At 37.5% G+C, this 14,045-nt stretch overlaps 1 pseudogene; it reads right to left on the reverse strand.

Moving 5' to 3' along the window:
- Positions 1-824: 824 nt before the first annotated feature.
- Positions 825-9,474, reverse strand: LOC113835372 (annotated as a pseudogene).
- Positions 9,475-14,045: the final 4,571 nt, after the last annotated feature.

Raw genomic sequence — 14,045 nt, forward strand, 5'->3', positions numbered from 1 at the left:
TCGGGAGGCAGAGGCACGCGGTTCTCTGTCAGTTCGAGGCCAGCCTGTTCTACAGAGTGAGTGCCAGGATAGGCTCCAAAGCTACACAGAGAAACCCTGTCTCGATAAACCCAAAAAAAAAAAAAAAAAAAAAAAAAAAAAAAACACACACTAAGCTGAACTCTGGAATCCAGTTGCAGAGAGGGAGGAGTGATGAGCAAAGGGGTCAAGACCAGGCTGGAGAAACCCACAGTAACAGCTGACTTGAACAAGGGTGAGCTCATGGACCCCAGACTGATTGCTAGGAAATGAGCATAGGACTGTTCCAGACCCCCTGAACGAGGATGTCAATTTGGAGGTGTGGTTAATCTGTTGGGCCTCTGGTTGGATCCATATCTATCTCTAGTACATAAATGTACTTTGGGAGCCCACTCTACATAGAGGGATGCTCTCTTAGCCTAGACACACGGGAGAGGATCTAGGCCCTGCTCCAAATGATATGACAGACCTTAAAGATCCCCCATGGAAGGCCTCACCCACCTTGGGGAGCAGAAAGGGATGGGATAGGGGGTCAGTGGAGGGCAGGGGAGGTGGGGAGGGAGAGGTAACTGGAATTGACATGTAAAACAAGCTTGTTTCTAATTTAAATAAAAAATTACTTAAAAAGAAAAAAGATACATTCTATAGTGTGTTAACTATACAAAAACAGACACTGTACAGGTTAAAAACAAGACTTACACAGACTTACATTTCAATTGTTTTTCTTTAAAAGGAGTAAGTTCTGTACAGGGGGATTCAATGCCTTATAGGCAGAGAAAAAAAAAAAAAAGACTGCTAGAATCAACTTACTCATCATTGTCGCCTTCTTCTTCCTCATCCCTTTCATCCTCCTCATCACCTTCCCCTTCTTCTTTGTCTTGCTCTTTTCTGCCTTGAGCACCCCCTTTTTTGCTGCATCAAGTTTTCCTTGAGCTCTGCAAGCAGTAACATCCTTTTCGTGCTTCTCCTTCAGCCTGGCAGCCTTTTCGTAGGGCTGCTTGTCATCTGCAGCAGTGCTGTTCCCCATCTCTCCCAGTTTATTTGCAACATCGCCAATGGACAAGCCAGTGGTTCTCCTTCGGTTTGGGGGCGATACTCAGATCAGAACAAGAAGAAGGCCTAAGGAGGCCTCTTGGGTGTATTGAGGTCCTTGAAATTTCTTTTTATGCTCTCCCCTTCGCGGGGTAGGGGTTGGGGGTGATGTAGGTTTTCACTTCTCTTTCATACCGAGCCTTCTCAGCCTTTGCCATGTCTTCAAATTCCCCTTTTCTTTAGCAGACATGGTCTTCTACCTTTCCGAGCACTTATTTGAGATCTCTGAAAAGTTGACAGACGCATCAGGGTGCTTCTTGTGTCCCTCCCGGCAAGTTTGCTCAAAGAATGCGTACGAGCACATTTTGCCTCTTCTCAGGATCTCCTTTGCCCATGTTTACTTGATTTTCTTCTGCGAGGCACAGAGTCGCCCAGTGACCGTCTGACGCGTGTGCTTGCCCCAACACTATCTGTATGGAGCTCAATGTACTGCAATCAGTTTAATCACGAGTCGCCTGAAGATATGTGTATGTACATTCACATATATGTGTGCGCACGTGTACATGCATGTATAAAATAGGGATGTCATCCAGGGTTTTATTTCCCATAAATACAATACAGCTTAGCTATGTACAATAAGCCCTGAGCCAGGTCCTTTTGGGAAGCGCTTTCACAAATATGACTGAAAATGGAAAAATAAAGGATAAATCAATTCTCAACAAATTAAAAAGGGAAACACAATCAAAATTTGAACAGAATAAATTGATGTCACCCACGTATATATTGAAGGATGTTGTTCCCAGGAAGTTGAATGTCACAACAAAATGGAAGGTGACACTAGGAAAATTTCAGGATGGAGAATACAGTTCCTTCAGTAAATGTCAAAATAAACAAGCTAAAAGAAAGTCAGCTGCTCAGAGAAAAGTGACCTTCTCCATTGCTAAATCCAGGACGCTGACTATTGGAAACAGTGTCAACACTCCCCAAATGCTAAGAACTAAAGACATTTTAAGAAAAGTTGAGTAATGCATATACTCTTTAGGCAATATGCTCTACTTTATTATTTAATATTGGCTCTAGTCTTTCATCCTTCGATTCCTTCAAAAGATAAGAGTAAAAAAAATCCTTTCTGTCAAGAAATATGCTCCAGAAACATCACGAAGTCAGTACCTCCTGGAAGCTTTGCATATTACAACTGATTATCTTTTAATATAGAGACATCTCTGCCATTCTCTTTCTTCCTCAGCATTTATATTGCCTGAAAAAAAATAAAACAGGAGTGTGGAATTTCCTACAGTTTAGATTTCATTAAGTGCATCGAATTCATGTTACTTTCATTTCTTCCTCTCCCTCCTCCTCCTTTTCCTCCCCCCCTTCTCTTTCTTTAGAGCTGGGTGTCAAATTCTCAACTTTGTTCATACTGTGCAATGACTTTGTGGTTCTAGCCAGTGAGCTACATCTGTAACCTAAATTATCTTTGTTTTCTGTTTTAAAATATAGACTATTTCCTACAAAGTGTTACCTTCTTGTGCCTGGAGAATCACATCTCTGGTCATCTCCCTTTGTGTGAGCAACTATACATGTGTTCCAGATGCTTTGTTTCCGATTTTAAAATTAATGGGTTAATTCACTAATATTGTCAAACTAACAGCAAACTATTAGTTCATATTTTAGTATCTCCATGAACCCATAGAACTCAGCACATCTGTATCCACAGAATCCATTCTGTTACTGGCTTTGTTGATGATGCAATTGTCCTGTTTGTAGTCACAGACTGTCCTGATCGAAGTGTTTTGGATATTGCCACTTGCTTTCTGCTGTGACTTGTTCCAATATCAACTTGCATATTTCCTACAACCCTTTCTCCAAAGAATCTCTAGTTTCTTTAACTGTGAAGTTGGATTGAGGCACATGCTAGAACTCAGTGTGACTGCTTTCTGTAATAACAAAGTAGGCGCTGGTTCAAGGATCAGAATTTAATCCAGAGGAAACTTTTAAACTTTATATTAAAGCTCTTGAGTCAACAAACCAAAGGTATTTTTTAAAAATTCCTTATTGGGTATTTAAACAATTAAAAGATAAGGCAATGACATGGAAGTTATCTTAAAAATATTGTTAAACAAGAAATTGATCAACTTTTACAAATTCTTTCCTTCCTCTTTTATATTTATTTAGCCTTGGACTTAAATACAAACAGGTATAAATAACTCCTAACTTTCAGCTTATTTACACAATACTTGCAATTCATTAGCATGTACTTTTGTCACATATTATGTGCATAATGTTGACAAAGAAAAGTTTTCACATGGTGATGGGAAGTCTGAGTCATGAACGTTTATAAAGAAGGCAGATATCTTCTCAAAAATATAGCTTTTATGTTGGAATTTCTATTTTCAAATCTTACAAGTGACATTACTTCACAGTTTGATGCATGTGTCAGGTGCATTGTGAAGGGGAATTGCCATGAATTGTATTCCATTACTAATTTTGGATACATTTCTTAAAACCTTCATGCAATTAAAGTATCTCAGATCTTTGTAAAGGCATGACATGAATCAGAAAGGTGACTGAAACTATAAGAAAATTATAATTTTAGAACTTTATTGAAAATAAAATAATGGACTTAGTTATATTAAATAAAGGAAAAGTTAACACACCTTAAATTGGCCACTTCCATTCCTGAGAGGGCAAGGTATGTTTAAAACAAATGCCTGCATTAGTAGTGGATTTACCTTTTGATGTGGAATTCTTAGTTAAGAGAAACTTCCTTCATTTTAATTCCTTTACATAATGTCTTTAAATAATTCCTTGCTCTGTTGCCCATAGTATAAGCACTAAGACACACATCACTGATTGCTATGTGAGGGAGACAGTGAAATAAACAAGTGTATTCTCACTGGTCTCCTGAAACAATGAGTTGGGCTTTTGCCTAGGACCCCATCTAAATCTCAGCCTTGATGCATGCAATAATTTAGGAGCTTCAACGATCAAAGCCTCAGGGCAACCTTGGAGCCAGTCAGACAGACATGACATCATATGCACTTTCTTCCCACAGTGACTTCATGACTATAGAACCCAATTGTATTGAGAATTTAGCTGTCTCTGCCCTCTTTCATATCTAAATTGTTACCTTTCTAACAACTGCAGGAGGACCATTCAGCACCCATATTGATGGTTTCCTTCAAGTCCCTTGATTTCCTTCAAGATAATTTCACTGTTAATTCTTATTCTTTTGCTCTGCAGTGTTTTACCTTAAAAGCCCAGGTATTTTCCTCATTTGAATGCCACTAATAAATTATGCATATTTAGCTAATTTGTTCTTTGATAACAATGTATTTAGACTTGTTTCTATTTATGTAAATTTACAAATAAAATTGTGTATGCTTCTGTGGGACACATATGCACAGAATGTCTGACATTCGCTTGTGATGAATCTTTTACTTGATCTCTCGCCATACACAATAATTTTTAGACTGCCAATGTCATGAGCCTATTTGTCTTAACTTTGAAACTGAATTAAAGTTACATGACTGAGGCATAAAAAATTGTGTATGCTTGCCATGCAAAACACTATGAGTTAAAATATGTAAACATTGTAAAAATGGATAATTAAAAATAATATATGCATTACCTCATATGTTTACAAAGTATAATAAGGTCATACTTGTATGTCTTTGGAACATGACTCCACAATATGAAAGGGAACCAAACACTAATTTAGATTCAGAGAAATCTAAGCTGTAGTGACTGTTACAGGGTTGCTGTGTGTCTTGGGGTGGGGAGGGGATAGGACCTGAGAGTTCTAGGTGCACAGTGCTGAGGCACAGTGCTAGGGGCACTGCATAGTCTTCATGATAAGAGAGCATAGGAAGGAGTCTGCATGTTCAAACTATTAATGATTTGTTCTGAGTCAACCCCTTCCTTGCTATACAGAGAAGTGATGAAGAAGGGATGCTTGACTCAGTGGCCTTGGTTTATGTAGACTATTGCCAGAAAGCCAAAACAACTTTGACTAACAAAGAGTCAGGTTGATACAAATGTTGATAAAGAAATTAGTCAACCATGTGTATGATTGACAATTATTTGTGAGTCACAGAGAATAACTTCAAGGAAATAAAAAATTATTTATGGGAAAGAAAAACATACTTACGATAATAAAATGAAGAAATTTTACTGTAACAAGATTGATAAAAAACCCAAAGACAGATACTGGGGTTCAAGCTGAGGGTCAGGTAAGCAAAGCAGCAGGCGACTAGCTCTTACTTCTATCTCAGCCTGAAAGGGTGATCCAGCTATCTCCACGAATCCTCAGACTGCAATCCTAGACTTCTGCCTCTCCTCAACATGGCTAGAGAATAAATCCTCACATGAGGCCTTTTGCTTTTTCCTTTTATATCTTTCAAATCCTGGAGTTAAATGCATGTGATCCCAAGTTCTGGGATCACCTTTGTGTGAGCTGTTTCTCTTTAGGACCGGATCAATTTCATGTGTGGCCTTGAATTAACAGAGATTCATCTGCTTGTCTCTTGAGTCCTGGGAATAAAGCTGTGTGCCAGTACTGCCTGGCTCTATGACTAGTTAGAATTGCTGCTGGGATTAAAGGTGTGTATCACCACTGCCTGGGTCTATGGCTTGTGCTGGTTTTGCTTTCTGATACTTCAGGCAATCTTTAATAAATCATAAATAATATATCACAATTGCCTGGCTCTATAGCTTGTGGCTAGCTTTGCTTTCTGTACTCTCAGGCAAGCTTTAATAAATCACAAATAATATATCACCACATTTTACTGCATTATATTATTGAAGTTAATGAAAAAACAGTAATGTTTCTGTTGGTAACCTTAATCCTTCCAAACCCTTAAACATATTTGTAGATGTTTGGGGACATTTTTAATAGTTAAGACTGATAAACCTAAGAGACAAATTATAAACAATACCTGCAGATCTAACGAAGAATTAGAATTTTTAGAGTTGAGAAAGTATTGAATTGGGGACATGAATTCTTAGTTTTTCACTGAAGCACTTAATGAATCATAAACTGTACCTTGTCACAACAGCCTGGTGCTTCTATAATTATGTCACTTCTAAAGCCTTGATTCCAGGTTTACATTAGCTAGATGCATTGAAATGTGCCTCAGAGGCACCAAAATGCATTGGTGTCTCATTCAGGAAAGAAAGTCAACATTTCCCCTTGGATTAATTTGACCAAGGGCGAGCCCAAGTTTGAATCCTTTGCTTCTTAACCTGTGTACTTTGCCTGTTTTCCATGGTGTCTCGCTCATCTTTGTCTGCTATATCTGATCTCCTCTTGTTGCCTGCATGGATTTGTCATTGACAAGGGTTTGCTCAGTGTTTGTTGTGCAGCCAGAAAACATCAGGTGGAGAAGGAATGAGAGAACTTTTACAAAACCCTTTAGCAGAGTTTTACTCCCAGGCACTCACTCAGCACTAAAACACACTTTTATAAATCAACACCTGTATGTATTTTCCAACATTTATGGTGGATATTTGTTGTATAAGGTTGTTTTGACCTGTTTGGCTGTTTTCATGAAATGATTACTCTCCCTCTCTCTCTCTCTCTCTCTCTCTCTCTCTCTCTCTCTCTCTCTCTCTCTCTCTCTCTCACACACACACACACACACACACACACACACACACACACACACCACACACACCTACCTACGTACCTTTGGGTCAGAGACATGAAAGAATACATAATAGAAGTTTAAATATATACATTAGTGTAGGTTATAAAAACTGATTGCATGTGAAATCTAAACTAATTAACATGGATTGTCACACTCTTCTCTTAAAGGCAGGTTAAATAAACAAACTAGACAGACAGCAAGGTATCAAGATAAGTCTTAAGTGACCGCATGGATTATTATTAACTTGGCCATGAGGTGCAGGAAAAAGTTCCAGTTCTTATATACTCACTTGATTTTTGTAGGGAGAACACTTAAAACCTACTGCTTTTAGTAGTTTTCATGAAAACAATGTTGTCAACAAGAAACATTACTATTTTTCATTAATTTCACTAATACAATGTAGTAAAATCTCATTTTACTATCATGAATACATTTTTTTCTCATAAATTATTTTTTGTTTCCATAAAGTTATTTTCAGTGACCCACAAATAGTTGTGAATCATACAAAGAGAGGATGTTATGGAGTTCTTGGTTAACAATTTTTGCCTGACTCTCAGTCAGTGATGAGTCTTGACTTTCTGGCCAGGTTTGCAGATACCACTGAGTCCTGAATCCCTTCTTCATTACCTCTCTGTGCATTAGGGAAAGAAGTGATTCAGAACAAAACACCATTAGCTGTATGCACATCCAGATTCCTTCCTATGCTCTCATTCTGGAGACTATGCAGTGCCCCTAGCATCTCAGGTCCTGTTTCCCCTCAAACCCAGACTCTTCACTAGAGTCTGGGTTTCTCTGGATATAAGTTAATATGTGTTTTCTTTTCAGATTCTAGCATTATGTTCCAAAGACAGAGAGACATAACTTTAGTGCACTTTAAACTAGAAAATTTTGATTTATAAACTTTCTGAAATCCTGGCCTACATATAATTTTTAAATGAGGATTTATTTGAACACCAAATCCAGTATGAACTATTTTAACCTGAGCTTAATTACTTTGGTACAAAAAATGTAAATTCATGTTTGACTTGAAGTACTAGTAATAAATTTTGAACTATAACATTCTATGTCAACATTTATGGAATTATGATTCTATTCTCAGCTTTACTTCCCTGAATTATTTGTTTTGCTGCAAATGGAAGAGGGATAGGGAAAGGCACATGAATTCAATAATTGATTTCATAAATTCATTAGATTTCAATGATGCTTCCCTATGTCCATTGATTATTTGCTTTGTTTGTTGAGAGGTGGTCTTCTCATGTAAGCCAGGCTAGCCTGGCACTCACTTTGTAGTAAAATCTGGCCTCAAAATCAGCCATTCTTCTGCCTCCACAGCCAGCTATTGTTCAATTTAAAAGTGAAGTTTTTGAAGAAATTATTTTATGCTGTGCATTACTTCGGTGAATAAGCTAATATTCCATTCTATTTTAACCCTTAAGTTTCAATGTGTTAATTAGGGTTCGAGGGGACAAAAACATGGTATGACAAAAATGTAAACCTAGATGCGGATGGAAGGACTTGTCTAAGTGTTTGGGATTGAGATTGGCCCATGGTAAGTGGAGCTGAAGGATAAACAAAAGTGAAAAAATAGAGAGGGGTGGGGAAAAGATAACAAGAAAATGCATTAAAGCGAGGTTTTGAAAGCAGCCAATGCAGCCTCAAATGACCTAGATGGATCCTAATATTAGCTAGAGGGAGAACATGTGGGTTGGTGGTACACTGTTGATGACAGGGGCAAGGTTATAGGATAGCACTGCATGTTAAAGTCTATCATGACCATTCAAGATGTTTCATTTGCTCCTTGAATTGAGTATGGTTCAGCCGAACTTCTTGCGTCAACCATTAAGTTGAGATAAGGGAAGTTGGAGAGAAGTCGTGGGGAAGGATCCAATCAGATACTTGTATACATGTATGAACCTTTCAAAGAACAAGTTAAAGTACTAGCTTAAAAAGATGAGGTATCAAATTTCAATTTGTTTCCCTTGTCAAGACTAATGTCTCTATTCTGACACCAATCTCTTCCATAGGATCACTCACAATTGAGGTGCTGTAGCAACACCTTCTCATTCCGATATTCCTATATTCTGCTAGCTGCATGATGGAACAAATTCATTTTTATTTATCATTGATAGAATTAAAGATAGGATTGCAATACTCTGAAAATTTACAGAATCAGATTTCTGTGTATTAAAAAGGGAATTGCAAGTCCATCAGTTCTTGTCAATTTTAATTTTCTTTAGCAGAAAGTTTCACCTTTCACAATGTATCTTAAGACATCATTCTCTTTTTGTGTGATTATTTTTTTTGCAAACTTTCATTTTAAAAATATATAGTGCCATCACCCTGGTTCAGGTGTGAGAAGATATAGAGAGTGTTGTGAGAATCAAGGATATACCTGCCAAGATAATCTTCAAGTGTTTTTATGTTTAAGATTTTTCTACACGGCACATGAGTGTGTCTTCATTTCATCTTAAAGGCCATAAACATTTTCTTTCTTGCTAAAAACATTTTGAGGATGCCATGGCTGTCCATCCCCACTACAGTTCTCACAACTTTGAAACACATAATGTGAAAAATATAGCTATTTATTTGAACTGACAAATATAATTTTTTTGCTTTCACATAATAGTCAAACATAACCTATCTATTTTAATACAGTTGTTTTTAACATATACTAATAATATTTCTTTACTACTGTAAAAATATTCACAATTTCTTCAAACACACTTACCAAGTTTCTTGTTTTATCACCTTCTGTTACGATAAATCTTTCCGCCATAAGCCGCCGAACTCCACCGGCACGTGTGCACTCTATGCCAGTCGCCTGCCTGAGTTTGGGCCCCAATTAATGCACAGAGAGACTTGTATTAGGTACAATGCTGCCTGGCCAATGACTAGAATTCTCATCTGTTAGCTCAGTCTCAATTATCATAAATCTATATATTTTATAAGACTTATCTTATCGGACGCCTTCAGCCCATAGGCCACAGTGTGTCTAGCACACTTCTCCATTTCAACAGGAACCCTTCAGTACTGTCTTGTTTTGCACTTTTAGCAGTCATTTTCTTGTGGGTCCTGCATGTCCAGTTTATACAGCAACAAACAGTCCAGGCAAGAGCAGTTTCTTGACCAAATGGCTAGTCTTTCCCTGTTGAAAGCAAACTCCATAACAAGTTTCTTCGATGCCCATTCTCCTTTCTGCCGTAATTGGTGTGCCAGGATCAGTTGTGTCTCACTGCCAAGAAAAACCCTAAACCATTTAAATGCCATATTTCTGTAGGTCTTTGAAAGGTTTGAAGAATACCTAACCATCTCAAATACATCTCTGTATATGTAGAAAACCTAACTAACCTAATTATAAGTTCTGAGTATTATAGGTAAAAGATCTGTATAAACACAATACCTAAACGAGAGGAGACATATACAAAATTGATCTTAAAGTTGTATCAATAAATGAAAATCCATACCAATGCAAAGTGTTCATTCCTATATCCTATTCCCCTTTTCTTTCTTTAAAAAGAGATTGACTATGTTCATTATCATTTATAACTAACCCCATTTAAATGAAAACAAACATTTATAAACAATATTTAGGGATTTGGGCGTCGTTCCTTCTAAACTGCTTCCTGCTGATTGGGGGCAATGTTCATATACCATGGGGATCATGATAAAACATAGAATCCTGACCAAATCCTTGTTTTTGTAGTCTGTAAGGCTGTATTGTCTCAGCTTCAGGGGGTCTTGCTTGATCAAACAATATTAGTCTGGAAGGAATCCATAGTTTTTTATTTTCTGTGGAAACACAAACAGAAATTATTTTTCCAAATAGCCTTTCCTTAGCCTTAAATTTTGAAGTCAAAGCATTTTTAAAATGTAATTTAGCAGCATCTATAAACAAATGTATTTTAGCAGCAGTAAGTCTTTCCTTGTCAATCAAACAATTTAAAGACAACAATATGGCATATAGTATCCAGATTCTCTGTGTATTTTCCATCTTTATGTGGCTTTTTATTACTTTATTTTTACTTTATTTTCTTTTCTTTTTTTTTTCTGAGACAGGGTTTCTCTGTGGAAATCTGCCTGCCTCTGCTTCCTTCAGCAAATCCTTTTGGTGTGTGCCACCACAACCGGCTGCTCTGTTTCCTCCTGTTATTTTTTCTCTCACAAGCCTACATATATTTTTAAATGCAGTATAAACCTTTAGAGGTTTTTATTTATCTGGATCTGTCTTTATCATCTCCGGAGTGCCAAGACGGCACTAGCATATGGAAGCTGCTCCGATGCCTCTCAGCGGCCCGACAGGGCAGGCTGTGGTGGCAGGTTTCCTTCTTTCTCTGGGAACCTTAGGGCATGGGGTCATCCCCCTCACTTACACCACTCTGTTACGATAAATCTTTCTGCCATAAGCCACTGAGCCCCACCTCCATGTGTGCTCTTTATGCCAGCCGCCTGCCCGAGTTAGGGCCCAAATTAATACACAGAGAGACTTGTATTAGGTTCAAATGCTGCTTGGCCAATGACTAGGATGCTCATCTGTTAGCTCAGTCTTAATTATCATAAATCTATATATTTTATAAGATTTATCTTATTGGACACCTTATTGGTGTCCCTCTTTGCTGGTGGCTCACATCCCGCTGCAGGAGGAGTCCAAGGGGAAAAGGGCACTTCCTCTTTCTCCTTGCTTAAATATGAGTCTCTTGCTATGTCACTTCCGGCCTGGATCACCACTTCTCTACTACATTTCCCAGAATTCTCTTTGAATCCTAGTCCTGTCTAACTTGCTGTTTCATTAGCCAATAGAACTTTATTTAGCAACCAATAAGATAAACATACACAGAAGTACTTTCCCCATCATCACCTGCCATCTTTTCCTGAAGAGCCAACAAATTCTCAGAAAGCTAAATTTGAACACTGAAGTTCAAAATGTCTGCCTTTGTAGACCTCTGATAAGGATGTTGCTAAGTCATTCTTTGAAGATCTTCACAATTACACACACACATGCCTTTTTAAAAAGTGTGTCATCATTAAACAATAGTGGACAAGCAGAGTTATCACTGTGAAAGACATCAATCAGTAGCTAGAAGCTACAGAAACAACCAGGAATTCTCAGATTGACCTTGTTCTAAGAGCTGAGGGGACAGTATTTAATCCTGGTAATAGCACTGTGAAGGGACTGTTCTTGCTGTCTACTTTTACTAGATGAAGGAACTGAAGCATAGTAATGGTAATTAAATTATCCAGCTTCTCAAAGGTAGATTAACCACCACAATATGCCCCAGTTCCCAGGTTTTAGCCACTTCACTTAGGTGATTCCCAAAGACTGCTCAAACTAGAAATTACAAAGTGGTCATAATTAAGTTATGAGTAACAAAGCTTGTAAGGTAGATCTAAAGTTATGCTTAGAACGAAGTGATAGTCAAGCCTTTCTAAGCATAATAAACACTGGAAATAAAAGAGCAAGCATCTGAATTAGAGTGTACAGCATGAAGAAATAAACTCTGAAGGATAACAATAGGGACAATAAAATTAAGAGCATGGCTTATTCAGTGAAGACTTAAGTCAGGCAAATAATAGAGAATTATCAATGTGTCTCTGTGGAAGAGAGCTTTAACATACTGAGTTGTATTAACCAATCTGAAAGGCAATGATACTTAAAATAAACAAGAAATTAATACAAAAGGATGCATTAGTACTAAAAATGCACAGAGTTAAGCCAAAGCTATCAATGCACAAGTATAATCCCTGCCCTTAGGCAGCAAAGGCAGCAAATCATGAATTCACGACCAACCTGGGCTACACAGGTAGATCTACCTCAAAGTCCAGTTAAAGGAAAAGTTGTTGTTTAACTATTTCATGAATGTAATTTAAACCCTTCTTAATTAAGTAAAATATTGGTTTACATGCACAGTTTTCTAGAAAAAAAACAAATTGTTAATGCTAGCACAATAAAATAAAAACATTACTGAAAAATAAAATTAATTAAACCTGGTGGTTGATCCACACTTATAAGCACCAAAGTTGAGGCAGAAGGTTAATTAGTTTCAGGCCAGCCCAGGCTGCACAGAAAAACACTGTCTCAAAAACTACGAACAAACCAAATGAAAAGGGAAGCACTTTGATTAACTTAATTGCTAGCTAGAAGTAACCTTTTCTCAAAGTCACAATAAAACTCGCTATCTCAGTTTGAAAAGGTTCTCGTTAACAAGCGAAGAGACCACACAAAGTGTGGATGCTTTAGACATGTCCTCATTAAAGCCTATCGCTTTAAGAAAACCTGTCATCACGTCCATGACTACTTATTCTGCTAGAGGTCCCAATCAGAGTTCTAAAATAAAGATACAAGGGAAGACAGTGGGAACTCTCGGTGTTTGCCAGCAATATGATTGGCCAAATATAAAACCGTGTGTTGTGATTTGTCTATAAAGGAACCAAGCAAATAGTTTAGGGAAGTTCCTAGAAACAAGAATAGCATAGAAGAATATAACTGATATTCAAGTATGATTTTCTTAAAATTTAATCCTGAACCAAGCATGATTCCTACAACAATATCAAACCATGGAAGTGGGTTCATACTTTAGTTGATACAGTGATTACCAAGCACTGACAAAGCCTGTGCATTCCATTTCCAGTGTTGTGTAAAACCACACCTGGTAACTCTGGCCTATAATCCCAGTCGTTGGATGATAGAGGCAGGAGGATCAAATGACAAGTCCAAATTGACTCCATAAGGAGTTATAAGCTACACAAGAACATTTCAACACACACACACACACACACACACACACACACACACACACACACACACACACAATTTACATATGTATATATCAAGCCTGCTTATCTTAAAACCAAAATTTGTAGCAATTTAAATGCACAAGTGAAAAACAAGTTTAGGAAGAATGAGATGATATTATAATGACAAAAAAGTTTGGAGAAATTATATACATATATACATACAAATATACACATACATGCATATATGGAGAGAGAGAGATTTTCTGTAGGACTAAAGTCAAGGTGACCTTAGTCACGTTAGAGATGAAAGTAGGTAAAATAACACAAAGCATCTGAAAAGGCCACACACATACAGAAGCCAGTCAAGTGACAGGAGTGATGCTTCAACTGGCTGGAGACCAACCAGGACACATCAGGGAGCCGTGCATAAAGAAATAAAATTATGGCATAAGAAGAGAAACTGCTTGAGTGAAGCTATTGCTTTTAATGGTGAATTGTCCATATAGAGAAAAATTGTTTCATGCCACACCAAATGAATTCATGATGACTTAAAAATATGAATGTGGAAAGCAAAATTGTAGATTTGGCTAGAATAGGAAGTCATAAAACACAATA

Source organism: Cricetulus griseus, chromosome 4 (genome assembly GCF_003668045.3).
Source record: "Cricetulus griseus strain 17A/GY chromosome 4, alternate assembly CriGri-PICRH-1.0, whole genome shotgun sequence".
Lineage (NCBI taxonomy): Eukaryota > Metazoa > Chordata > Mammalia > Rodentia > Cricetidae > Cricetulus > Cricetulus griseus.